The sequence below is a fragment of the Varanus komodoensis genome, unplaced genomic scaffold, assembly GCF_004798865.1.
Source record: "Varanus komodoensis strain SLA01 unplaced genomic scaffold, ASM479886v1 scaffold2, whole genome shotgun sequence".
NCBI classification, from domain to species: domain Eukaryota; kingdom Metazoa; phylum Chordata; class Lepidosauria; order Squamata; family Varanidae; genus Varanus; species Varanus komodoensis.
This window is the reverse complement of record NW_025335568.1, coordinates 8,889,864-8,895,512: the sequence shown is the minus strand read 5'-3', so window position 1 is coordinate 8,895,512 and position 5,649 is coordinate 8,889,864.

Sequence of the window (5,649 nt, the reverse complement as noted above, 5' to 3'; positions counted from 1 at the left end):
ACCAACAGAATTCCTATTCTGCCTTGAGTGCCCAGCGCCAAGTACAAACACTCCAGACCTGCTCTTGAGGGGACAGGAAGTCCCACAAGGGAGAGTGAATCTCAGTGAACGAGGGCCATGCCCCCTCCCCTTCGCTCAAGGTGCGGCTGGTGCTGCACCGGATACCTGAGCGGGCACAGCTGAGTGACACGCCCCCCCGTGATGCTTCGTTCTGGACCGACCTGGCGTGCAGCAGCAGCACCAGGCCTGCGTATGAGGTTCTGAGGCAGCACCTGGTCTCCCTCTTCTGGCCAAAGACCAGAATAGCAGCCCTGGTGGTTGCATGACCATGGCCACAGTCGATCGCAGCCACCTGGAATGTTCTAAGCACCATGTGGGATCCCCGAGGGAAGAGCTACGTAAGAACTGACTCTTCCCTTCAGACGCTGCCTCGGCAACAAAGGGGCCTGGTGTTACTGGAGCTCCTCTTGGAACCCAATTCTGGAAACTCTGCCCATTGCCTTGCTCCTGCCTCTGCTTCTGGGCCCTGCCTGGCTTCACCTGCTCCAGGTTCTGCTCCAGTCCCAGGTATCCACTTCTCCTTGGCTTGTCTTTCTGGCTTTCGACTCCTGACCAGCATTGTCTGCTTTGCTCTATTTGAATTGACTTCACCTTGCACTTCTGTTACCTGCCTTGACCTTTGGACTGACTGATTTGGAATGGGCCTGTACATTGTGCCAGTTGTCTGGGTTCTGGAGCCCCAACCTGATGTCCAGCCACCCACACCCTGGATGCTGACACTGAGGGCCGCCTGATATCTTCTGGTTGGAGGAATAACCAGAAGAGGGGGCAGATACGAGGCATCTGTAATGATGTGTTAAACCCCAGCGCCATATCTTCCTATGTCCATAGCCACCCCAGTGGGGCCCCCCATCCACTCCCCAGGAACTCCCATGGCCAGGTAAAACCAAGTATAGTAAAATACAGTAACAATTAAAATTCAAGCAAGGATGCTATGCAATAAAACAGACCAATAAAAACAGAGCCCTATTGCAGTAACGCTCCTGGCTCTGTAGCATCACAAGAATAAATAGGATAGAATAAAGAACCAGCTAGTCCCACCGTGCCAGTGCAGTCCATAAAAGTCCCTGGCCCAACCCAACCTCAAATGGCCCCAAAAAGTGGTGCCCTTTGACCTTCACCCCGAGGCCACAGGCCTAGGGCCACTGCTGGCAAGTTAAGGCTGCTGACACTGCCCGCCACCCCCCTGCGGATGCCCCACCCGCCCTTGACGTCTGCTCTCACCAGTCGTCATCATCGGGGGGGGGGGAGCACAGGTGTTGGGGTGTGCAGGACTGTGGGGGGAAATTATTATTTTTTTATTTCTTATTAACAATCCTAAAAAATCATGAAGTTAAACCGTATACCTTATAATACAATCCAATATTCATTTTCTTATATACCCAATAGTTTCCAAAGCTTAAGCTGACCAGCATTCCAGCCAATTTCCCACCTGGTCTTCTATATTGTTTGAGTCCCTATCACAGACAAATAGTGGATGCCATATTTTCATTAAATTATCTTGTTTTATTTTTTTCTCTATATAGTCTAATCCAATTAGTCAATTGTATTTGAGTCCTATTAATATTTATTTATTTGGGATATTTCTAACTCGTCCAATTACTATCTGTCTCTGGACGGCTTACAAACAGATCCAATAAATACAACAATATAAAAGATCATAAATACCCCAGACAATAATAAAACTAATAACCCACAACTGAAATGAAAGATAATTAAAATCTTTTAAACATTAAAATGTTGGGTGAATAAAAAGGTCTTGACCTGGCACCGAAAAGCATATAATGATGGTGCCAGGCAGACCTCTCTAGGGAGCCCATTCCATTTATCAATATGTTAATAAATGCAGTATCGCTAATCCACCTTTATACTACATCCATATTTTACTACTGCATTTATAAATCTTATTGTTTTACTCTTTCCTGCAATGAATTTTTCCTTTTTTTTTTTTTTTGCTACAGTTTTATTTTTTTCAATTTTGGTTTTAAAAGTTTTTTTTTTTTTTTTTTTTTTTGCTACAGTTTTATCTTTTTCAATTCTGGTTATAAAAGTATGTTTTGGAATAAAAATAAAATGTTGGTGTAATATAAGCTTTTACTGTTGCTATTCTTTCTGCAGTTGTACTACCCTGAAAGCATCCAATGTTGTCTGACCCTGGAAGCTAGGCCTGGTAAGTACTTGGATGGGAGTCCATGTAGCCACTTTTCTAACTTCTTCCAGAGAGGGCTTCTGGAGAAGGACTTCAGTGGAAGATCTCAAAGCTCAGGCAGATGTATATGGAAGGAGATCTCCTTCATATATGCAGTCCCTAAACAATTTGGGGCTTTATGTCACTGTCAACACCTTAAATCAGGTGCAGGCTTCAATCAGTAGCCAGTGGGGGTGATGTAGAATCAGCATTCTACATCATGTCTGCCGGTTCCAGTCAATAGCTGCTCTATTTTGTACCACTTGAAGATGTTGTCTAGATAGATCATGGGTCCTCAAACTAAAGCCCGGGGGCTGAATCCGGCCCGCCATGCCCATCGGGACTTTCTCAGGTCCAACTTGGTAAAAATACAGGCTCCCTGGAGGCACACAAACAGTTATGGAATCAGTGGGAGAGGGTACCAGCTCTTGAGTGACTTGGTTAAGATTTCAGTAATCTTTGCAGGGGTGCAACCCCCCCATCCATTTTTTATGAAAAAATGGGGGGCTTTGTTGGAGAGGTGGATGATAGAATGAACCTTCAGCCCAGGTTATCCCACAGGTACCCAGGAAGGGCCTCAAGGTCCAGGGCAGACGGAACACAGATGCACCCAAAGGGGATCTCAGCCCTGGTTGCAGATTAATGGAGCGGTCACAGGGCCAATGTGGCGGTAGCAGTGCTTTTTTTGTAAAAAAAAAAAAAGGTGCCGGAACTCACCTCTTGGGGTCACACTTTTACACTAAAAAAGATTTTCAATTCACCAACTTTTTTTGAAATAAAGAACTTACGTAGCCACTCTACACACACATAAACAAAATGGTCGCCGCCAACAGTAAGTACTCAGCGTGCGACCACATGCCCGATCCCAAGCCGAGCAGTGCCCTCACTATCCGCAGCCCGCGGGCACCATGTTAACGATGTTTGCTGCTGACCTGCTACGCCAACAGGCGATTCAAAATCACTTCGTAAAATCCTTTGGAAAAAATGGTGCCGGAATGCCGTTCTGTTGCGTTCTATGACAAAAAAAGCCCTGGGTGGTAGTCTTAGCCCCTTTCTTAAACACATCGGAAAGATCACTGTACTGTGCTAGAGGAGTGATGTTGCTTTGGAAAGCGAATTCAGATGTCCCTGCAGCAGTGCTACAAAATGCCCAGGATCACAGGCAATCGGGTCGAAGGACACCACCAGCGTGGCAGGGGTGGGCAGGCAGCCAGCACGACCGGGGGCAGGTCTGATGGATGATGGAGCCAGGTATCAGCTGTGACCATCAAGGCCCTTGCTCCCTGGCAGAGCCCCTGTCAAGGCAATTGGCGATCATGATAGACTCCAGAGACTCCTCCAAAGTCATCTTGGCTCCCATATTGCTGCTGTATTAATTTTCAATAATTGTCTTATTAGATAAATGAGATGTAACCGTTTTTAAAGCTAGACTCTTCAATACAATGCTCATCAAATGTAAGTATTCTTATGTCTTTTATATTATACAGATTGATTAAAGTTTTTCATTTGATTTAATTGAAACCAACTAGGTATTATTTGGACAGTTTTATCTTCTAATCATTCTGTTGAAATTGGCATTCATTCATTCATTCATTTATTGAGTGAATTTGTTTGCCATCCCATCGCATAGCCTCGGGACAGCTTACATAAAATAAAATAAAACATAATACACAAAATCCAGATCCACCCTGGCTGCAGATTAAAACCTATAAGCTGATATTACAAGTTATTAAAATATTCTTTGAGTAAAAAGGTCTTAGCCTGGTGCCGAAAAACAAATAACGATGGCGCCAGGTGGCCCTCTCTGGGGAGCGCATTCCATAAATGGGGCGCCACCGCAGAGAAGGCCCTCCTCCGGGTACTTTGCCTCCTGATGTCTTTCACGGAGGGCTCCCGGAGGAGGGCCTCTGCTGCCGATCTCAAGGGGCGGGAGGGCAAATATGGCTTTCTATTTATAAATAAGCCAGCCACCTCTGAAAACACTCGAGAAGCCAGGTAAACCAAATCAGGAGAACCCAAGCTGCCTGCTGTTTTTGCTGCTGTTCTAAAAAGCTGCATTTCTCTTGACTTGACCATTTTAAAACAAAACAACCCACAGAAGGGCAGACTCACCACAAATCAGTCATGGATACGCACATGGAAGGTGTCTCCTCTGCTCTGCCTTTCCAGCAGTAAGCAAAATAAAAATAGTAATGTTGAGGAAAAGACAATGTAGTTTGTGCATGTATTCATCTCAAAAACTTTCTGGGCCTTCCAGTGGAAATTTAGGGCTGTTGGCCTACATAGCTATTTTCTCACCTCAGGCAGCCAGAGACAGGCCTGTCTGATCTAGACTTATGTACCATTTAGGCACAGGTGCAGAAAGGGAAAATTAGAATAAGTGATCTGATTGATCTGCCTTCAAAGATGAGAGCTTACCTTATAGGACCTGCAGGTACCTTGGCTCCACTTGCTTCAAGCACAAAGTTTTTCCTCTGAGCTGATCAGAATAAAATGAGGGAACAACAACATTTACTGTCCTTGAAAAGGAATCTCTGCTGTCAAAACACAAATACTTCCAGCATTTATGGGTTCTTGTTAGTAGAGGCCTGTGCAGTGGTTAGGCTGAGAAGCACTGCCTGGGCCATGATCACCCGGTGAGCTTTCTGGTGACTTGAACCCAGAACCTTGGCAACCACAGCACACTGGCTGTCTACACCAGCAGCGGCAAAAAGGGAACAACCAAACTTGGGGGATTGGGGTAAAGAGAGTGCAGCCGTTGGGAGAACCCCGGATTCTTTTGGGCCCCTTGGGCCAGAGGTTTTCCAACCAGATTTGGCTGCATACTCTGATGGCTGACCCAGTCCTTAGAAATGTATTGAATTTGGGCTAGCAGTGGCCTAGGGATTCCTGGCAACCTTGTTGACAAATGTGCCCCAGGTCACAGTTGAAGCATGAGAGAGTACATTTGCCTCCCAGAGCACGCTGGAAGGGTTTTGCTTGCAGGCTGCAGTGAGCAGTGCAAACCTGGTTATAAAAATGGCTTTTCTGAACCCAGTGCAAGAGACAGCTGTTCTGCCAGCACCGAATTTGACCTCTAGTTGCAAAGTTTAAAATGTATTTTCTTGCAGAATTTTCTTCCTTGGTAACTATTGTAAATCCCCACTTTCAAGTCACTGTGTTAAAAGCAGTCTCTGAAGGTAGGGACATTCCACTAAGGCCGCCTTATTACAATAGGAACCAGATGGCTGGCTGATCTCATGTTGGATACACTCTTCATGCATATGGCAAGGGCAAGAAAAAGGGAAACAGGGAAAATGCTGGTTTGGTTTACTGACTGCACCCCTAAATATACCAATAATTGTTTTTTAGGGGCTTTTTCATTTCTGTATTCAAATGGTTAGAAAGGAGAGTTCCTTAAA